We start from the raw sequence: 24,019 nt of genomic DNA, 5'->3' as shown, positions 1-24,019 counted from the left end.
TTGAAAATTTAAAGAATATGCAAAGGACACTCGAGATAATTAGAGCATGATGGATGGTTCAGATCATCATCGTTGGGCCCACATAAGAGGCCACCCACATGCAACCTTACAAATGCCCACCCTTAGGCATGGCAGAGGAGGAGAAGTTTCATTTCTCTCCTTGTTTTTCTCCACTTTCTTTTATCTCCTCTGCTCTATTGTGCAAGTTTTCTATACTTTTTAAATTGAAAATTTTTCATTAGTTTCTTTACCTGGCAGGTGTACATATTGGAAGATTTTAGAAAATTTTCAAATTTATAAAATCTAGAAAAATTGACCCCATGTAATTCTCATTTTAATTGATCATGATATCATAGATGAATTATGTAAATTGAACATGTATTAGGAAAGTCTCGGGCATCTGGGACACATCATGCCATATGAGGGTGTGGGCACCACATAACCAACCTAATGACTTAATGTAGGGGCACGCCCACATGATCATGTGAACCATGACCGTTTGTCATGTGTTTTCCTTAATAGTGCAGGCACATGATTGACCAATCCACATGGGTTTGATGGAATGATGGTTGTACAATTTGAACATGTAACACCCGTGTTAGGTAGCATCCAGATAGTGATTATTTTGAAAAGATAAGATTGGTTGATTGAATCGAATCTCATTCTCATTTTAATTGATCATGATATCATAGATGAATTATGTAAATTGAACATGTATTAAAAAAGTGTGGGGCATCTGGGACACATCATGCCATATGAGGGTGTGGGCACCGCATAACCAACCTAATGACTTAATGTAGGGGCATGCCCACATGATCATGTGAACCATGATCGTTTGTCATGCGTATGGTTGTACAATTTGAACATGTAACACCCGTGTTAGGTAGCATCCAGATAGTGATTATTTTGAAAAGATAAGATTGGTTGATTGAATCGAATCTCATCCGTCAATAGTCCACCATGTTGATCAAATAGTGAACCATTAGATCTTAACTATCAGATCATCATAAAAAAACGTTCAAAGCAATTTCAACGATTAAAATAAAACTTCAATGATTGAAAACTTGATCATGATATCATAGATGAATTATGTAAATTGAACATGTATTAGGAAAGTCTCGGGCATCTGGGACACATCATGCCATATGAGGGTGTGGGCACCGCATAACCAACCTAATGACTTAATGTAGGGGCATGCCCACATGATCATGTGAACCATGATCGTTTGTCATGCGTTTCCCTTAATAGTGTGGGCACATGATTGGCCAATCCACATGGGTTTGATGGAATGATGGTTGTACAATTTGTACATGTAACACCCGTGTTGGATAACATGCAGATAGCGATTATTTTGAAAAGATAAGATTGGTTGATTGAACCGAATCTCATCCGTCAATAGTCCACCATGTTGATCAAATAGTGAACCATTAGATCTTAACCATCAGATCATCATCAAATATGTTCAAAGCAATTTCAACAATTAAAATAAAACTTCAATGATTGAAAACTTTTAAAAAGTTGATTAAAAATTTCAAGTATTAGACCCAGCAGAAAAATCACTTGATGGGTTTTTAATCTAATAAATTATAATGGATCATGTGTTGGCTTGTGCAAGAATTAACAATTTCTAATGAAAGTACCCGTCTACGTCCACTTTCACTGACTACGTGGTAGCCTCATGGAAGAGTCAAAGCTTACTAGTTAGGGTCATGATCCTTACACATCCTCAGGTCTAAGGATTAATCATTTTTATGCAACATTAAGTTATGATCACCTTAATTATCTAATCAAAGTTAATGAGCCCTTAGACTAATGATTTGGACTCGATCCAACCAAGCAAGTAACTAAATGTTCTAATGTAGATTCTATATCGAAGGCACACTCACACTCCTATGTGTGATTAGGGCAAAGCCACATTAAGATTAGTTTGGGTCCCTGATGGGGGAGTCTGTCCATTTCAACGCAAGTGAGTTGTCTCACAGAGGATGCCCATACATCTCATTTATAGAGTGTTCATAGGTGTGTCTTGCATGCCTGTGTCAATCATGGTCCAAATAGGATATTGAGATTGATAGTCTACGGCTCTCCCTGGTCAATGAGCATAGTATCCAATCTCAAGTTCCCATGGACGACGAGAGTACTCACTCTTCAACTAACCCATATCCATCTAAGTTTAAGGTGACACAAACAATAACAATAAGGTGTATTGTCATGTCTACGCGAGACCTATTGTCATCATGATCTATAGTCGATATCAGCCTGTCCCATCCATATGGCTGGATTAGGGTTCAAGTTAGTTTTTCAGGGCATATACTCCAACAATGTAGACATATAGATGTAAGGAAGGAAGAGAGAGAGAGAGAGAGAGGATTCTCTACGCCTTTTCTTTTTACCTTGTCTCCTCCCTCTCTTTCTCTCTCTATAGGTGGTGATGCACTAAGGGGTTTGGGCGTCCAAGGTTCTCTCTCTCCCTCTCTCTCATATGTCATTTTCCTTTGGGATCGAATCTTATTTATAATGAAGAGTTAAGGTTTTAGGGCGAGACACCAATATGATGCTCCACCACTATACTGACTTCAATAAAGCCTCAATGCATTTAAACATTGGAATCCAACTTAATCATGTATCAGAATTGACTACATCCATCTATTAAACATGATAACATTTATCATATATTCAATTCACATACAAATCAAGTGATGGCTACAAGATCTCAATCCCTATAATTACTATCAAGTGTGATGAATTTTTAACAGTTGCAATGAAATATCAATGATTAAAAACATTTAAAAACTTTGAAACCTTTGGGATACCAATATTGATAAAAGTCATTTAATGGGTGCTCAATTCTACCAAATCTTAGCCATAAGAATGTTCCTATGAGACTAATGGATCCTTTGTTGAATCATATGGAGCACAGTCATATCGTAATGCATGAATCCAACAATACACATACATAGCCATTGTAATTAACTTTATAAGGCTAGCTAAAGTAAATTACTTTATAAGGCTAGCTAAAGTAAATTACATCAAGAACATGAATTCACCGTATGTATTCAAGTCTAAAGATTAGTCAAATCTAGTACATAAATAGGTGAAGTTGAATTAATCATCTAATGAAAGTATCCAATAAGTCTAATAGTAGGAGCATATCCATATGACACACTTACACTCCTATGTACGGTAAGCACATGCACATCGACTCGTTGCTGAAGCTAATGGTGGAGACCTTCAATCCTAATTCTTATTGATTATCTCATACAGGATAGTTATATGAGCATGATAAAAAATAAAAGTTTACCCTACAACCTTTCAGGTGATCATAAAATAACATGGTATGAGATCCATGGAACACAACTCTCTCTTGAACAATAGTCGTTGCACCAAATTTTAAGTTTGACAATAAAATGACCACTCCTTTAACACATATACATACATTATTTAAGAAATACCAATATATTAGTTATGACCTTAATTACATGTCTATACAGGACCTATGGTCATCATGATATTAGGTCAAGATCATTAAATCAACAATTAAGATTAACACCCTGGCTTGTAGAGCACATAACACTAACACTTATTGGGTTTATGTGGACATGTTCAGACAAGTTAGGTAATTTCTATCCTATTATTAAAAAACTTCTTAGTATTGTATGTGTAGTGATGTAACTATATTTTTTTATGTCAATTGGTAATAAAAAGTTTAATTTCTTCATCTGTTGTGTGTACTCTATTGGTGTATGTGTTTACATAGTAGAAATCACCCGTGTCATTTTGTAGAGTAGAATATCAAGATTGCAATGAATCTTGTTTCCAAGAGAATATGAAACAAAAACCTTCAGAAATTCACCACTCTTATCTTCAAAATGACGTGATGTGGCGTCCTTATCATACATTGTTGGCTACAAAAAAGGCCTATTATCCAAATGAGTTTCCTCCATGCAAAGAGGTCCTGAAGTAAATAGAATACATAAAAATCATTCGTCAGCCACAATAAGGCTATAAGACCACCTCCCTAGTGACTCTAGGGAGTAGATGTATGTGTCACACATAGTGCAGAATGCATGAATCACACTTCCAAGGCATGCATCAAACCTGTGCGTATCGCGTGAATCATGCAGGGTGACCCTGTCTTATATAGTCCCCTAAGTGTCTCAAGCTGAACGGCATATATTATGAACAATCATCATCCACAACATGCATATAAATGATGCGTATGATATATGATAACGTACAATCTTAAGCACTATGCATGAGATGTGTAATACCGTATTAACCATAAAATGTGATTAAATCAATATAAAGTAATGCTAACTTAAATGCAAGAGCAATGCTACCTCTAATATAAAATAAATGTCGCATCAATATAAAAAAAGTACCATGTCAATATAAAGAAAATGTTATTAACAAACATTCAGTGTAACCCTCACACCAATCACTAATGTAACGCCACAAAAATTATCAGGTATCATACCAACATTTTATGCCAAATTATCCAAGTCATGCAAACTTGTGGATGAAGTACATAGCATACAAGGATTCACATGCATTATCTGTAAGACCCGTATCCTAGTCCGTACTATTCCGTCGACTGTCGCAATCCTTCCCATCGAATTCTGGCAACCTGCAACGTATAATCGATGTTTGCGCGTGACCCTAAGTCATATCCAGTAGAATTTAGTCAGCTTAATTCAAGACTTGTACCATTGCGACCGCACCATCGCCGCGGTTCCGGTGCTACGTCTTACGCACCGATCCAATACCCTAATAGGAAGATGTGAGCTGGCGTTTATTTCGAGAAAATACTGCGCATTTGCAATCCCAAGAGAATCTCTACAGTATGTCCCATCAATCAATCACTCCATCAATCAATCACATCACATCATGTCCAGTACAAGAGCAACCCATGCTTCCTTTCTCCACAAGTTAAGCAAACCCCAAAGTCAACCAATCTCTCACCTCACCCATCACTACCTCACATCCATTACTCACATCTCTCTTACAACCACCACACCTCCATTTCTTTCTCTTCACATTTTCCAAGCAACACCAAGAGAGAAAAATGTGGATGTCTAAGCTTTTCTAAGGTGAGAAAGTGAGTGTGTGTGGCCCACCTCCCATTCCAAAACCCATCATCCTAGCTATTCAAACCTCATCTTCCACCATTAAAGTGAGACACAAGGAGGTCGGCTTTCCAACGCACCAAGAAGATCAAACGGTGGGTGCTTATTAGGATAGATTTTTCATGTTTTGATGATGGGCCAAGTGAGGCCTACCGATTGATGGTATGGATCTCACTTTGGACCCTTGATGTGGCCGATGGACCACTTTGATCCTCATGATCATTCCATGATGGGGTCATTCTCTATGGACCTCATCATGATGTTTATTTTCCTTGTATGGATAGGGTCATCTAGACCTTACATTTGGTGGAGAAAGGATCTCCACCATTAATTTTCGGTTTGATGGGCCCACGTGTAATGGGACCTACTTGATGTATGATTGCACGGGAGGGCTCATAGTGGCGGAGCCCTCCATCACATGTGTCACGTCTCTCTCTCTCTCTCTCTCTCTCTCTCTCTCTCTTTTTCTTTTTAAGTGATGATATGTCCATGTGGCTCACCCGAATGGACCCCACCATAAAGCATGTATTTGATCCAAGTGATTTATAGGTGGGGCCCACTTGTATATATGTTGTTCCACACCACCCAGCTATGTGGTGGCCCACCTAAGCAGGGCCCACCTTAAAAGAATTTACCTTGCCCAGAACCTTCCAGTGTTTGGACGTGAACTGGGAAAACACAAATGTTAGCATGATTCTTAAGCCCATGGGTGAGTCACTGGTATAGGCCCCACATGGATGTATGGATTCAATCCATGCCGTCCATCTTATTTACCAACTCATTTTAGGCGTTGAGCCGAAAAAAATGAAACTGATCCAACTTTCTGGTGGGCCATACCTTTGAAAACAGTGATTTTCATCATTTAAATTCACCTTAATTCTTCTACACGCCGAAAGATGCCCAATATTAGACTTGATGAATGGGTCATGGACTGTAGAATCCATTGGCTGGGGTGGATTCACTTGATGCGGGCCCCACATGTGAAAAACCATAAAAAAAGTGATTTCAAAATAATATATATATATATATATATGAGGGTCCAGCGCTTGCTGCTGCTGTGTAGCAGGATGCTGCTGACGTCAGCGTAAAACGAGCAGGGACCCACGGCCCCAGCCATGGGCCCCACCATGATGTTTGTTCATCATCCAACCCGTTCATTGGGTGGGCCCCTTCCTGAAGTGGGCCCCCTCCAAAATCCAGCCACATCCAAGATACAGGTGGCCCACATCATAGGAAACAGTGGTGATTTAACAGCTGCCATTAAACCCATTCAGGGTTTCACAGAAGTTTTGGATTCAATATGATATATGTTTTACTCTTCATCCAGGTCTACGTGACCTTATCATCAGGTTGGATGGAAAACAAACGTTACAGTGGGCCCCACGTGGTACCCACAATGATATATGTGTATTATTCCCACCGTCCAGGCGAACGGTGGAGCCCACAGTAATGTATGTGTTTCATGCAGACCGTCCACTGTCATGGACGGTGGAGCCCACCTAGATGTATGTGTTTAATCTATGTCGTCCAGCCATTTTAGCTGGCTACTGGACGGCAGGGGTACCCCCCCACCATGAGGTATATGTTTCATCCATATCATCCATTTATATGGGACCCACCCCACATGTGGGGGTGTGTGTGCGTGTGTAACCCATAAGTGGTGAAATTCCACCAGCGTGAGCATGTGGGGGTTGTACCTCGTGTGTGTGCATGTTTATATATATATATATATATATATATATATATATATATATATATGTATATATGTATATATATATATATATATATATATATATATTATTGTATATATTATATATATTATATATTTGTAGGACCTACCATGATGCAGGTGTTGCATCCAATCCGTCCACCCATTTTAAAAGCTCATTTTATGATATGAGCTAAAGAATGAGTCAGGTCTATAGTTCATGTGGACCCCCACCATGATGCATGGGTTGCATCCAAACCATCCACCATTTGGCAAGCTTGTATTATAGGCTTGAGACTAAAAATTAGACAGATCTATGGTTCAAGTGGACCCCACCTTAGTATATGTATGGGGCCCATCTTGATTTATTTGTGGCCGCCCATTGAGGCCCACCTTAGTATATGTATGAGGCCCATCTTGATTTATTTGTGGCCACCCATTGAGGCCCACCTTAGTATATATATGGGGCCCATCTTGATTTATTTGTGGCCGCCCATTGAGGGCCACCTTGGTATATGTATGAGGCCCATTTTGGTTTATTTGTGGCCGTTCGTTGAGACCCACATAGTGTATATATAAGGCCCAAGTGATTAGGCTCATCTTGTCATATTTATAGCCGTTATTGAGGCCCACCTTGATATACTTTGTGGCCCATCCATTAGGCCCACTTTGACGTACTTCGTGGCCTAATCAAGAGGCCCACTTTGATATACATGTGACTCATCAGGATGTATCTTTGACCCATGAGCGGGGCCCACCTGTTGTGTATTTTGAGGCCCAGGTGCAGGGCCCACCTGTTATGTATTTGAGGCCCGCGTATTGAGGCCCATTGTGATGTATTTGGGGCCCATGGGTCGAGGCCTATTGTAATGTATTAGGGCCCATGGGTTGACGCCCATTGTAATGTATAAGGGCTCGTGGATTGAGGCCCATTTGATGTATTTAAGGCCCATGGGTTGAGGCCTAATGGGATGTATACAAGGTCTATTACATTGTGTGATTCCACCATGGGTTATGTAATGACATTTATGGCCGACCGTACCTTGAGAGCGATGTTGGTTTAACGTCCACATTGTAAGAATAATGTTTGTTAAATGTTCACATTATAACTCTCCCTATGGCCCATTGATAGGCCCATACTTATTATATATAGGCCATCCAGGCCCATCTTCGTTGTGAGGATAGTTCATCACCATATAAAATGCATAGTATAACTCCATGATTCATGCCCATACGCATCATATGTATGCCTGATATGAGGAATGTTTGATCATAGCATACGCCATTGGGCGGACTATTTACGGGACTCCTTATGAGACGAAGTGTCCACATTATCGCGCCGTACGTGCAGGATTGCTGCATGACTGGGTAGTGTAACTCATGCATCTCGCATACATGTGACATGATCATTGTACGCCCTCGCGACATCAGGGCCGTGATCTCCATAGGCACATCGTGGATGGCCAGATGGGACATCAGAAATATTTGGTTCTAGCACTGTAGGCACTTAGGATGTCCTTTGGTGAAAATACCAGAACCTCATTGGTACTAGGAGTTTCTCCAACGTTTAGACCGAGTGGAATATGAGCACCGGTGCCTATACCATGAGGTCATGTCTCCCACTGTGTCGTGATCAGTTGGAAGGGGGTGTGGCCTTATCTGCCCGAGTGAGGGGGCTATAAGCTAGGTTGAGTATGGACAGCTCGTAAATAAGTCCGCTATCAACGAGCCGGGCCCGATATTGGCAGGCGGATAGTGAGGTCTCTTCCACTCACTGGGCTGTGCAGCTAGGGAGGAGGCAGCTGGAGTGGAGTGCAATAGACCCCGGTGATTTTTCCAAAGAGCAACCGTACTGATATGTGGACTTATTGAGCAGGAATTGCATATCCATTCATTCATTCATTCACTATCCACTCGGGCTGGTGGTGCGTAACTATTGTTACATGTACCATTGCATGACCAAGATTTCGATTAGGCGCCCGACTAACCTGAGATTAGGAGTTTACCACATTGAGTCAGACTATCCAAATTTAGGTATGGGACTAGCTTGGATAGAAGTCCCTTATGGTGAACCCCATAGCCTATGATACTACGTATTATTATCCCGACTTTACATTCCAGCATGGTCATTTCATTCGCACCACATATTACATTGCATCTGCAGTACTTAGCATTTTGGGATACTATGTTTTTGCACTTATAGCCTAGATGAGGTTGATGGTATTCATGGCTCGTCAGGATTTGCATATTGCAATGCATCCTCAGCATCTGTTATTGTCTTTTTATATTTCGTATCGCATAACCTTGGTATGGCCGATAGCATTCATGCCTTGCATCACACAGCTTTGGTATAGCTGATAGCATTCATGGACTTACCACATATTTTCGCATTACTCTGATATTGTATGATTCATGATCTTGTCAGTATTTCCACTTATTCCGATGGTGTATGATTTATGAGCTTTATTATATACTTAACACTTACCTTACACACACTTTCACCACCCACTAAGCTTTCTATAAGCTTATGCACGATAGATGCGTGCAGGTGGCATTAGGTTACAGCAGCGTTGAGCTAGGAGCATGCAGCGGTCTTCTAGAGTTTTGATTTTTGACATATGTATTTCCCTTTCAGCATTGTATTCAAATATTTATATTAGTGGATATGTGATGATGATGTCGCCTTTATGATTTGGGTAAACATGTGGTTATGCTCCATACAAAAAAAATATATTGAAAATTCTCCTTATAGGATCCCAGGATCGGAATCTGGCGCATGCGCGTTGGGAGCCGAGAATGGGGTACTACGGAGGCTGTCAGCACCGGATTCGGTGATCGGAAATTTTGTGAGCCCGGTTTCCGAGTTTGGGGCATGACATCATCAATATCATGACCATCATCCAATACTAACATCATACATGCCCTAAGCGTTAGGCTTTTATCATACATGGGGTTATTCTTACGTTCACCAACATCATTTATTTATCATCATTCAGGTATAAATAAAATATGGTTATCTTATGCATGAGATCATCGTGACCATCAACGTGTGCATTATTGTCGCTTAATTTGATATTAATATCATCTTCAATGTAACCAATATCAAGCAAAGCATAGTGATTATACACATTCATTGTCATGAGTATTAACACATGCATAATTATTAACAAGGATATCAACCTCATCATCCAATGTAACAATTATCAAGTAAAGCATGGTGATCAACTAGCATATTTTGTCATCATATACATGTACATACTATCATCATCATTAGCGTGGAGATTACTTCCACTTCATGATTAACATAAGCAATGTCACAATTACTATAAACAACTAATTCATCATCAATGCATATGTCATCAATTTACTATTCATTAAATCATCACTATAATCAATATTAACATTACACTAATTACCATCAATTAGATCATATATATCATTTTAACCAACAACTCACCATCATCATTATCATGTTATTACACATGTATCATCATCTCAACCATAACTAGGTGCGTCCCACTTAGCGTGACTTCCATATTGACCTTGAACTATACACAAGGCATGGAGTTGTATAAGTCAAGTGTGAGTCTCACTTGGTGGATTACTAAGCCAACTCCAAGGGATAAACTTCCAACCCTAAGGCCTTCAATGGTGTGGATTTAACTTCACAACTAAGTGGAACCTACATATTCTACCATTAACTAGAAACAATGCACAGTCTCAAATATAAGGACAACATACTAACATCTTTCATGTCATACATCATATTAGACCCACTAGCCATATATACACGCAAACCAAGAAAAAACCCAATTATTCAGCTTATGAATTCTAAAATAGGCATCACTAAGTGTGGTCCACTTGACTAGAGGTAGTGTGCAAGGCACACTGACCACTAGGCAATAGGGCAGGCTCAATGAAGGTTACCTTGGTGGGCTTCTCACTCCTCAACGATTTCTCTTATTGTTGGGCCCACTTGGGCCTTAAGGTTGCCTCATTTAGATAGGCCCAAGGTCATCCATACTTTAAGAAAACAACTGGACAGGAAGATCAGTCCACTATATATTTTACAAGTTATATAACATCCATTTACAAAACATGCTAGGTGGGCCTCATCAAATGAAGGGAATGACACATACAAGACAACCCACCTAAGGTCTTGGGTTCACCAGCACCAACGATTTCTTTTCTATGGTTTAGATGTTGCATTAAATGCCCTGGGAAAGTGGTGGACCTCATTAATGTGGCCCATATGAATTCTATATCAAATAGACTTTTGGTGCAGGTTGGCGTTGGGCCATTTTAGAGTCAGATTCATAATCACGTGGGACCTACATCTGATGAAAGAAAGTAGCTGAATTATAAGGTGAGCCTCATTAGTTGGGTGTATACAATTTACGGTGATGACCCAAACATGGGTACTTGGAGAAACTGTGTAGGAAACATAGTGCATAATTAGTTTTTGCCCAAGTTTGAGTCTCATGATCACGAGGGACCACCTTTCAATGTGCCATCAGGTACCCTTGGTATTCCTATATATGGACTTCAAAAAATATAAGATGGAACTAACTAATTATATACACATAATATTTGGTGTAAGGTCAAACATAGGTATTTTAATTTTCTGCACAACCACGCATGGCCCCATTTTTTTTTTTTACCCACTCCTCGATCATGTGGGGTATGACTTAGCCCAAGTAAATATTATTTATCTATGCATTGTTATAGATTAAAGGTCTCAAGTGGTAGCCTACTCATATCTTCTGCAGAGGGTCCATTATAGAGGCCCAAAGTTGGTACAAAATACAAAATACAAAATACAAAAAAAAAAAAAAAAAAGAGATAATTTTCAGCAATGGGGTCTATCACAAATTAGGGCCCACTTTTCAAACATTTAGGAATCATTCCTGACAAAAAGGTGGGACATCCCAGCCCACTTATATAAGAATTAAACATCCCCCAAAAGTGGGACCCTTACCCAAAGAGTGTAGGGCCTACCACAAAGTGTCAAAGAGGCCTAAATGCAATACAGTTAAATACTTAGAAAAACATTAGTAAACAGAAAAAGTGCAAAGGAAATAGATAACATGACAAGTGGGGCACACACGCTGGCAAAGCATATTAAGAGACACACATCAATACACATGGCTGTCCAGATTGAATGAACTAATAAAGTACATATATCAAAAATTGTCCCACTATCAAGTGGGTCCACAATAAAAGGATGAATGTTGTGGACAACATACATACAACATACAAGTAGTACATGAAATGTCTTGATCAAATCTCTGTGATTAGATTCTCTGTTAGGAAATCCAAGCCAATGAATGGTTTGGGAATACATCATTTAGCTATATTAGGTTTCCAACCATAAAAAGCCTTGGATCCATCTGCACCACACATAACAATTCAAGGTTTATCCTTACGAAAGTATTTGTCAGTTTAGAATTTCCTAAATCCTATCATGAAAGAATCTGACAATAGGGACCGTACATATGATTATTAACCATCTTAAGTATGTTATGAAAACATATAAAATACATTTGACCGTTAGAATCATGGATTTAGCCTGCACAATATGTAGTCACAACAAGCTCTCAAATACATTTTTGTACAAGGCTAAGATCTTAGCCATCTGAACTCTGATCAAGGCGTATTATATACCGTTGGAAAGCTACTTCGATTTTCTACGAATCCAATGGAATATATCTTTCTATTGAGTTTAATAAAGGGACCAAAAATGGGTCATTTTTTGGCAAACCGGAACCCTCTGTGTGCTATTGGATAACATCCAAGTAAAGTTAATGTCACGGATGATTGGACCATTGGATCACTACGAAATTTTGCCCAAAGTTATCTCATATTATGATTCATATTATTCCCAAATTTCAAGTCAGATATTAACATGGTTGATTTTATACGATTTTTACAAGTTACTATACAGATACAAAAACGGGATTACATGTGAAGGATGTGGATATAATGTTCATCACGGTGTACCATACTGACGTCGGACACCTTACTGACCACCATGGCCAGTAATAGCACCCATAGGGCTCCACACTAGTGGGCCCCACACATCAAAAAAATAAAAATAAAAAAGGAACAAAGATAAGGATGTGGAGGATAGAATGAGGGGTGTAGACTCACCACGAATGGATGGATGGCTTGATGATGATGTGTGGTTCACTCCCTCTAAGTTTGATGATGGGCCACACCTTGGCCCTACTCTCTCTCACTCTCTCTTAAAGTATCAGAATTTTTTAAGTATAGCAAGAGTATGAGTGTAAGAGAGCTCCTACTCTTATATAGGGAATTGGGGGTTGAGGTGGCAAGATGATGTGGCAAGTTTATGGGGTCTTATTGATGCTAGAAGTGAGGTGGAAGGTAGTGTATGGTATGGGTAACGGATAGATGAGCTGGATGGTGTTAAGCATGCATTGGCTAATGAATGGATAAGGATTGTGGGTTGCAGGTGATGAATGGTGGATGATGAAGTGGAGTGTTGCAATTGGTTGTTTGAAGTGATGTGGCACAAAACAAGACATGCATTGGATACATGTGTAGAATGAGGTTGACATGGGCCATGATTAGTTTTTAAGGCATAGGGAGAGGGCTGATGATGGATTTTTGGGTAGAATCCAATTTTGTCTTATATGTGTTAACTCCTTATTTGTCATGCAGTGATTGTCATGCAGTGATTGTTTTATCTTGTGATAATTCCTATGTTATAGAAAGTCCGCTTTAGGCCCACATGTGCTCAAGTCCAATGGGCCTAGCACAATAAAGGTTGCTCATGGTACAAGATATACAATTTTAGTCGTGGATTCGATGAGTCGTATCTCACTAGAGTTGTACACGAGTCGAGCTAGCTTGACAAACTCACTCGACTCGGCTCTAGTAAGCTCGGATTGACTCGGCTTAAATGGTCGATTCGAGTCGAGTCAAGCTATTTTTGTGAAGCTCGAGTTGAGTTCGTTCCCGATGGTGTGGTCCAAAACACCTACAAGATGGTCTGCCTCACAGGGCACTAACCAGTAGCCGCCATGTGGCTATACCAGTGCCATCTAAAGCCTTGCCAGATATAAAATACATTATATATATATATATATATATATATATATATATATATATATATATATATATATATATATATATATATTATACTTTTCTTCCACTCATATTTTCTTAAATTTGTTCACATCTCTAGCTCAATAGACCGACCCTACTTTTGGGGCTTTCCCTTTCTTCTCCTCTTTCTCTCTACTACTCTACCCCACCCAACCGTTGCCCGCACGCCTACTCGGCCAGCATCCACTAGACCTCCAGGGCTTCTAGCAAACTGCTCGCACGCTCGCACAGACTCGTCTCCACTAGACGTCACTTTCTCTCACTCTCCCGACTCCCGGTCTCTCTGAACGAACCTGTGCCCAATCGGCCAATCTCAGTCGAAGGTGGGAGATAGTATTACTGAAAATGGAGGTTTTGGTGGGCCATCAAAGTAGGCCTACAGCATCGGACATTTCCAATTGAAGGTGGAAAATAGTATACACTTGTAACACTTCTAAAATAGCCAAGTAGGTCACAATGCATCTTCCTCATTTTTATTTTTCCTTCCTTCTTCATTTTTGTTTGTTGGGATAGCCCACTTGAGTCATTTGTTGTTGGCCACTCATCTATTGGTGGATCAATAGTTCTTGGATCGGTCCATTGATGTATGAGACGATCTGGCCGTCCATCCACTTAGAGGACCGCCATTGGATTGGGCCACTTCATGTATGTATTGTATCATTGATGATATGAACAAGCTCGAGCTTGACTTGAGGTAAACTCGACTTGACGGCTTTGGCAAACAAGCCAAGCTTCAATGTTGAGCTCGAGGCCAAGCTCGAACTCGAGTACATCATGGACGAGTCGAGCCAAGCTTGGCCCACCTCGAATCGACTCGGCTCGATGTACAACCCTATATCTCACCAACAGAGCGTCGGATTAACACACAGTTTTCGCTGTGGCGACTGTAGCGACGACACGGTCCATATGACAGACATATCAAGGTCATTCAGGAAAAATCACTCAGGTGGGGTTGTTGGGTGCACTAGGGTGCAGTGTATGGTCTATCAATAGTGTGGTTTGGGACACGTGTATGCATAAACGGTGTGACAAAGGACCGGGATCCTACAATAGGACCTTCATTAGAGAATTGTTATTCCTAGACTCTTATTTCAAGAAAGTTGCATTCAAAATAGTATACGTGACACCCCAAAAGGAAGTGAAACTAAACTCATAAAGTAGGAAGTCGTCTGAAGACAGGGACATCGTTGTTTATGACAGCATAATGCCTAAAAGAATTCAAATCCAAATGAAACATATTACAATAAGGTCATTGCCTAATTAGAAGACCACTTACGAAAGCTACAGAGTCTTACATACGGCCACCACATCATCCGAATTTATAAAAGCTACAGAGGCCTCACGCTAACATAATTACATAACATTTTCAACTCAATGTTGCTTATCCTTTGTCTCTCATGTACATTTATCTTAATTAGCTTTGTTTTAAATCCCTTTCCTTTTGTCCAACACCATGTTGCAGTAAGCTCGGAGTGTTTGGTATAACTTTAGTTCAATTTTGACTTCTGTCCAACACATCACTACAGTGAGCAGATTAATCTAGGTTAAATATCACGATCCTATTGTCGGATCCCCCGAATCATTAAGGGTTTGTTTGTTTTCATGGACTACAATGGTAATGTAGTACAAAACTCACATGATTATATCTTACTTGTGATTGGATATTGCCAACTATCAAATCATCGTAATCTTTTTGAATCATGCAAGACATGGACTAACGGAATTACGTTTAAGTGGCACAGTTTCATAGGCCCCACCATGATGTATGTGTTATATCCACACTGTCCATCCATCTTGTGTGATCATTTTATGGTATGCGGAAATAAATGAGGTAGATACAAAGTGGAAATAGACCACACCACAACTAGCAATGGGGATTGAACGCCTGCCATTGAAAACTTTTTGGGTCTATAAAAATATTTTATCAAGTCGATATTTGTGTTTTCCCTTTATATAGGTTTGTTTGAACTTATGAATAAGTTGGATGGCAAATACATATCCTGGTGGGTCGTAGGAAGGTTTCAACGATGGCCATCATTATCCCCAATACTTTTGTGATGTGGTTCACGTGAGCTTTAGATATTCCTCATTTTTTAGGAGATGCCCTGAAATGATATTACAAAATGGATGAACGGTGTGGATATAACACGTATTACATCCAAGTATATCTAATCAAGGCAAGTATTTTACATATTTGGAAGCAAAGATGTGAGAGGCATATTGCGTATATTACGTAAAACCTATTTTACTTCCAACTACTGTGGTAATGATAATCATTACTCATTTAATACATTACATCACTTTATTGTGGAACTTGTTAAAACAAATAAGCCTTAAGTTCTTACTTAGTACGTTTTTTTGTTATGACTTGTTGACTAAAACCACGACCATCTCATGACCGTCAAGGTTCTTTTCGCTACTATCTCATGGCTATCCGGGTTTGGAAAACCATAAGGGGTCTTTTGGCACCATGGATTTTTTTTTTTTTTGTGGGGGGGGGGGGGGGTGGCACTATAAATAGTTTGAAATCCACGGTGAGATCTTGGATTACATCTAAAATCCTTCCAAAAGTTGCTTGTGTAACAAGTATGTAACCGAGTTATTATTCTATTGGGCACATGGCCCACTAATGATGTCCCAAAATAATTAGATTATCAATTGCATCACTATAATTACTTTAATATGATGATCGGCACCGGCCAAACATTGTCCATGTAAATCAATGCTTAAAAATCTTTGGTTAGTCACTTGGACATGATTTTGTGCTTGTGGCCCATCCGAGACTTATAATTTCATCATTTTTGGGCAAATCATATATTTTAATGGGCTTATTGCAACCATTGTGTTAAATATTACATACACTCACTAATTAGAGATATTAAAGTTGATTTAGTAATTAAATTCAAGCCCCTGTAAATATATCATGCATAGCTACTTTTGGATTGAAGTTAATTCACAATTCAGGGTGCCAAACACAATAGGAGTATTTCAAATCCAGGGGGTTTCAAATCCAAGGGGTTCCAAATCTATGCTCCCAAATAGGTCGTAAGGACTATAACTGTTTCATCAGCTTGAATTGCCATTGGCAATTTATTTTGCTTTCTTCACTTTATTTGGTAATTGTACTTCATATATCTTTAGATTAATAAAATTAGCATGTAGTTTTTTATTTTTTATCTTTATATTATTTTATTGATGAATGTGATTAAGCTATCACCATTGTAAAAAAAGTCTTTATTTCCAAGGTAAAAAGAATCCATTTGAAGGAGCAACCCTCCCATTTACAAATTGTTTGATCACCTTACCAATCAATAGTTTAATAGATGACCGATCTTCACACGCTCGGTCTTAATTGGTCTATCTTGGCACCTGGGGTCACAAGGCATTCAATTTGATTCGAGTTAGATGATACTCTGGCATGCTCGACACTTACAAACTCGCACACGTTTAACTGAAATTGGGTGGTTCATTACACGCGAGACCACATGTCTGAATTGAATAACAATGTGTTGTGCATCCATGTTAATCAAAATACATGTAATATGGACATCAAATAGGTGCATGGCCTGACTACATTGGACATAGATTTCATTATAATACATAAGATAGATGTATGTGCCTCCCGGGCTCTTATAGAGCACTGTAATATTTTCACAACTTTTGCTTGTACTATGTAATCCAGACAATCATATAATAAGAAGGAAAGTACATTGTAAAATATTTTCTTTGGTATCCAAACAAATTGAAAGCTTGTACTATGTCACCTTCTGACATTACTTTCTTAACTTCTAACCTATTCAGCATAGGTAGAGTCAAGTAGATGAAAGGGGAGGGAAGACGAATCACTGTTATATGTTTGGAGACTGTTGTACGTCTATGTTATTGAAATTAAGTGCATGTGATGGGGATGTCAAATATGTGCATTGTGGTTATCTTAGACATAAATTTCATGATAGTTCATAAGGTAGATGTATGTATACCAGCTCTTGCGAATTACCATAAGATTTTTACCTACTTTTACTTGCTCGTGTTTTGCAATCCTATAAATAAATGGTTGAAAAATGAGAGTTTCACTTGCTGTCTAAACAAAAATTCAAAATTCAAAAATATATTTTAATAGTTCTCATAAAAATCATTATGGAATGATTGTTTTCTTTTCAACTCAATGTATCCAAACATGGTCTTAACTGCATGCGTAAAATTGTCCAAAGCTAGTCATGACATGCATACGTCACATAATTTAAATATGTTTGTGATTAAAAGACATTGCATGCACTTAGGCCTCACCAGCCAAACTCGTGAAATAGGACCCAAGTAGAGCCCAATGACTTATTGAGCCTGAGCATTTAGACCCGACCCATGGGTGGTTGTTTAAGGAGCCTAAAACACGAATCACACTAAAAAATAGACCAGGCCCAAAGACCAAATGGCCCATCCCACTGGTTGAAACCTAGTTAAAATGGAGGTGGGTTTGGCCAGTGACCCCAACACCAGCTAGCTATCTAGTGTCAAAGCTATGTAGACTCCACCATAATGTATGTGTTTTATCCATGTCGTTCATCCTTTTTTTGCCTGCTTATCTTAGAGAATCAACCCAAAAATGAGGTTGATCCAGATCTCAGGTGGACTCCATTGGAACATAGTGGGGATTGAACGCTTACAATTGAAAACTTTTCAGGGTCATAGGAGTTTTGGATCAAGCTGATATTTGTGTTTTCCCTTGATTTGGGTTTGTGTGTTAGGTCTGCTTCATTTTTAGGCTAATATCCTAATATGAGTTGAAGCAATAGATGTGTGGTGTAGATATTATGTAGTCATCATGGTGAGCCATGTAGAGCCTTTATTACACAATCCCTCTCATACCACGTTCGTAGGATACATGCAAAGAGGAAGAGGACAAAAATACTCAGTTGAAGTGCCAACCACACATAAAAACTACTTGTTGACACCCCCTCACCATTACTAACTGATTGAACATAGTAAAAAACCATTTTAATGCTAGGCTCAATAAAAAAAACAATTTGACGAAATGGTTCAATTAATAAGATCTATTATAAAAGTTTTCCTAGGCAACTACTGGATCTCTTATTAGACCATATGGACCTTAACCATACCCTAATGCATGTACCCCAATCATATTCACACATATGTAGCCACTAGAGCAACTTCATAAGGAGGGCCACGGCATATTAAATTAAATTTTAAACAAAGTTCGTATATACACAAGTTGATCAGGACCAAACATGATGAGCCTTTCAATTGAAGGACTTGAAGCAATCCTCCAATGCAAGTGTTGAAAGGGTCTACTATCAAGATCTAGTATCCAGTAACACATACTCTTATATGGGGTAGTGCAAAGGCACTAATTCATTGTTAAGCTTAACAGCGGTGACTTTCTATCCCGATTCATCATTAGTTCCCTCACCTATGATGACCACTTACCACCGTGGGTTGCTCAAACCTTCATAAATGGTCACGGAGGTTCTACAATTTTGGCCTAATTACATCGTTGATCATTAATGATACCCAATTAAACATTTCATCTACAATTTTGCCCAAATAAACAATTCATCATTAATATTGGTCCATTCCAAACCTTTGATCTTCAAGATTAACACAATCAGACCATTGATCTTAAATGAAAGCCTAATCGAAATATCTACCTTGTGGGGTCTACCTTTGATAATCAATCCCTCCCAAAAACTCAATTTTGTATATAATGATATTTAACCATCCAATAAATCGTTGATGGACGAAAAATTAAAAGTGGGCCCCATAGAGGATCTCAGTAATTTATGGATGTAACTTTAATAACTTATAGAAATGATGATAAACCAAACAAGAAAAGAATATATTATCTTAAGAAAGATTAAAAATCAAAGAAAAAAAAAAGTAAGAACTGTTAGTGACCCTGACCGTGTGGGGCCCACCTTTATGAACTTTTTGTATATCCACGCTGTCCATCCATTTTTTCAAGCTAATTTTAGCATCTGATAGATCCAAATCTCATGTGGACTACAGCACTGGAAATAGTGGTGAATGGCTATTATAAACGTTGTGGGCCACAAATATTTTGAGTCAGGCTTATCTTTGTATTTTCCTTTCATCCATGCCTTCTTGACCTTATCAACAGGTTGGATGGTAAATAAAAATTACAGTGGGCCCTAGGAAGTTTTTAATGGTAGGTGTTCAATCACCATTGTTTCCTGTGGTGTGGTCCATCTGAGTTTTGGATTTGATTAATTTTTGCAGATGCTAGTCTGAAAAAACAGATGGACGGCGTGGATATACATAAAATCATCAAGGTGGGCCCCACTGTAAGAGTGTGGTACCTAATCCGTTCCCCTTCTGGGACAGCGTTTATTACTAATTAGAGTAAGCGGCGTGGCATAAGAGCGGGGTATGTTTGCCGCGCGTGCCGGTCTTGCACGTGACACGCCTGGGCATTGTTTCAGGCTTTCCGCCACTCCAAATAGAGCTGAGCTAGGGTAACTCGAGCTAGGTACCTACCCGGGATACTTGAGCTACGTGGGTGGAACTTACATTACATCCACTCCGTCCATCAGGTACATCGCCTCATTTTAACCATTGAACACAGGAAACATGATCATCCAAAACTTAAGTAGGCCACATCACAGAAAATATTTGTAATGAAACCTAGCATCTGTAAAACTTAGGTGGGCCATACGACGTCATTTTAGAGGTTTTAGGTAAAATTTTTGGGACGGCCTATCTAGTGTTGAAGTGGACCACCTGAGTGTTGAATCATTTTTATTTTTGTCATCAACGGCCGAAGACAAGGGTGCTGTACGAGATGGACGGCGTGGATTTTATGCACATTAAGTCTTTTCGCCTACGTTAGTAAAAGTATCCTTATTGTTACGAATAACAACATCCGGGCCGTCAGTCATGTGAGCCACGTAGGGACTGCCACGAATCCAGAAAATAGAGATGGCCCTTTCATCAGTTAGGCCACATTCACTTGGATCTCTAATCAATATCTTTTTCTGCAGCTTTGGCCTTTCAAATCAGCTAGATTTTCATGTGAACGGTGGAACCAAAGTAGATGGACGGCCCTGATCGCATTCAAAGGTGTCCCATTTACAATTGGAGGGTGGAAATCGGATTGCCTGATGAGTTACAGAGTACGCTTTTATCGTACCGAGTAAACTCTTTTGGGCCCACCCTGAATGTATGTGGTTTATCCACGCCGTCCATTTGTTTTTTCAGCTCATTTTAGGGACGCATATCCAAAGCTCAAGTGGACCACACCACAGGAAACAGGGGGGATAATGATTTCCACCGTTGAAACCTTTCTAGGGTCCACAGTGATGTTTATTTGTAATCCAACCTGTTCATAAGAAAACACAGACATGGATGAAGGGAAAACACAAATATCAGCTTGATCCAAAGCTTCTGTTGCCCACAAGAATTTTTCAACGGTAGAATTTCAATTCACACTGTTTCCTTTGATGTGGTCCAATTCAGCTTTGGATATGCTTCATTTTTGGTCTCAAGCCATAAATTTATCTGGTAAAATGGATGGACAGAGTGTATAAAATGCATTAATCACGGTGGGCCCCACAGAGTTTACTCAGTACGCAATCCGCTTCCTGGAGAGTATAAGATTAAGTTCGCTACTCTCATGCGCAGGACTCCTTTATTACACGCGTGAATCGTCTACAGCACCTGTTTAGCACTGAGCGTAAAATACCGAAGATCTGTGGGGTCCTCCATATTGTATGTGTAAAATCCACTCCGTCCATTGGGTGAGAAAAATTATTTGGACCGTTCATATAGAATAAAATCCTTATTAAATTCTCATATGGACAACCAATGCAAACTATATACAATTGCTACCAAAACCACTAAGTTCACAAGTTGTGGCCCTCCTTGGCATTATATCAGGCTTATTTTTCTATATTATATTCCTATTGGTGAGCTACACCTGATTAACGGTTTGATAAAATATAAACAACATGGTGGCCCCACACATAAATGGATGGTTGGCCTTTCATACCAATTGTTCCATATGGTGTGGTCCATCGGAGTTGTGGATGAAGATTATTTTTATTTCTGGGGCGTAACTTTGAAGATAAAACCTAATAGAGGGAGTGGATTTTACATATATACATGGTGGACACTACATAGTTGTTGTTTTGCACACCACGTAAAACAGGTGTTACATAGGATTAAATACACTAAATTTGAAGGGTACACGTATCAAACAGCACGCGTGTAGCTAAAAACCGCTATTCTACAAATTCTGTGGTTTTTCAGGTAAAGACACCGGTATTTGGTCCCCATACTTGCAAGCTATTTAAAAATAATAATAAAAAAAAAAAAAAAATCCGTTGGTGAAACTTCCATGAGATCTACTCCGTACATTATGTAAGCCGCATGTTAGCTATGGGTCGGGATCCACCGGGGTGGGTGTGGGACCCTGACTGTGGGGCCCACCGTGATATATGTGACTACAAGTCTACATCCATGCCATTCATCGGGATTGAAAGCTCATTTTAAGGCATGATCCCAAAAAATGAAGTAGATCTAAATTTCATATGGACCACGGTACAGGAAACAGTGGTAATTGACAGGTTGGTCGGCAAATAAACATTCAAGTGAAATTCATGAAGTTTTTAACGGTGAGGATTCAATCACAACTGTGTCTTGTAGCATGGTCCACCTAAGATTTGGGTCAGCTTCATTTTTTGGATCATTCCCTACCACGAGCCATCAAAATGGTTGGACGGTATTGAATTAAGCCACATGCATCACAGTGAGCCCCAGTCAGTCAGGGGTCCCACCAACCTCCGTGGTTACGGGGATCCACCGAAGCAGTGCCCATTAGCTATTTAACCCAAAAGAAAAAATAAAAAATACTCAGTACGCTTTTACCGTACTGAGTAACTCAAAAGCGTACCGAGTAAACTCAGTCGGGTTAATGCGTGTGAGTTATCTACGCTGTCCATTTTTCCAGCTAATTTTAGTGGTTGAGCCAAAAATTAAAACATTTCCAAAGCTCTAGTGGACCACACCACAGGAAACAGTGAGAATAATGACTTCTATAGTTGAAACCTTGTTAAGGCCCACAACGATGTTTATTTGTCATCCATCCTGCTCATGAGATCACACAAACATAGATGAAGGGAAAACATAAAGAACAGATTGATCCAAAACCTTTGTGTCAAGACCCAAGAAGTTTTCAACTGTAGAATTTCAATTCACACTGCTCCCATGGTGAGGTCCACTTGAGATTTGGATATACTTTATTTTTGGGCCAGAACCCTTAAAGTATATGTTAAAATGGATTACAGAGTGGATAAAAAATGTAAATCATTGTGGACCCCACAGAGTTTACTCAGTACGCAATCCGGGTCCCAAAAAAACACGATGATGCAACAACCGTGTGGGCCACACTATGGAAAACAGTTGGGATGAAATGCCCACCGTTAATTTCGTGCAGGACCCACTGTGGGGTTCATATTTGAATCAGCCTGATTTTTGTGATGAAGGCCAAACAATGAGAGTGTATCTGATTGACAGAGTGGATTTCATCCACGTCAAATAGTACCTAAGGTCACACGTGCCGAATATCCTGTCCATTCTTTAAGTAAGGCGCACCGTCAAAATGAAAAATAAGATAGTGCATTAATCAAATGAACTACGCCATCGACGTTAAACCTGGAACGTTGTACCCTTTTTCCTGATACGTGGACCAACATGCCATGTTCGTAACGCATCTCACACGTGTTACGCCCCCTCAGATGAGGCCCCCTCACTATCCCCGACCTAGTAGGTACCGTATCGGAGGGACGTCGCGGCATCGGCCTGGCACGTGTGAAGCAGTCATTTTCGCTGCGCGTGCGACAGAGGGAGCATTTCACAGGCACGTCTCAGCATCTGTCCTCACGATCGTACTGCGCGGAGAGACCGGAATCATCTACAAACACATGTTTTATACAGGGCGTAAAACATACAGGCTCTGTGAGGCCCACTGTGTGGTATTTGTAAAATCTACTCCGTCCATCAGATTATGATCCTTATTTTAACC

Source organism: Magnolia sinica, chromosome 5 (assembly GCF_029962835.1).
Source record: "Magnolia sinica isolate HGM2019 chromosome 5, MsV1, whole genome shotgun sequence".
NCBI classification, from domain to species: Eukaryota; Viridiplantae; Streptophyta; class Magnoliopsida; order Magnoliales; family Magnoliaceae; genus Magnolia; species Magnolia sinica.
This window is presented reverse-complemented; position numbering follows the sequence as displayed.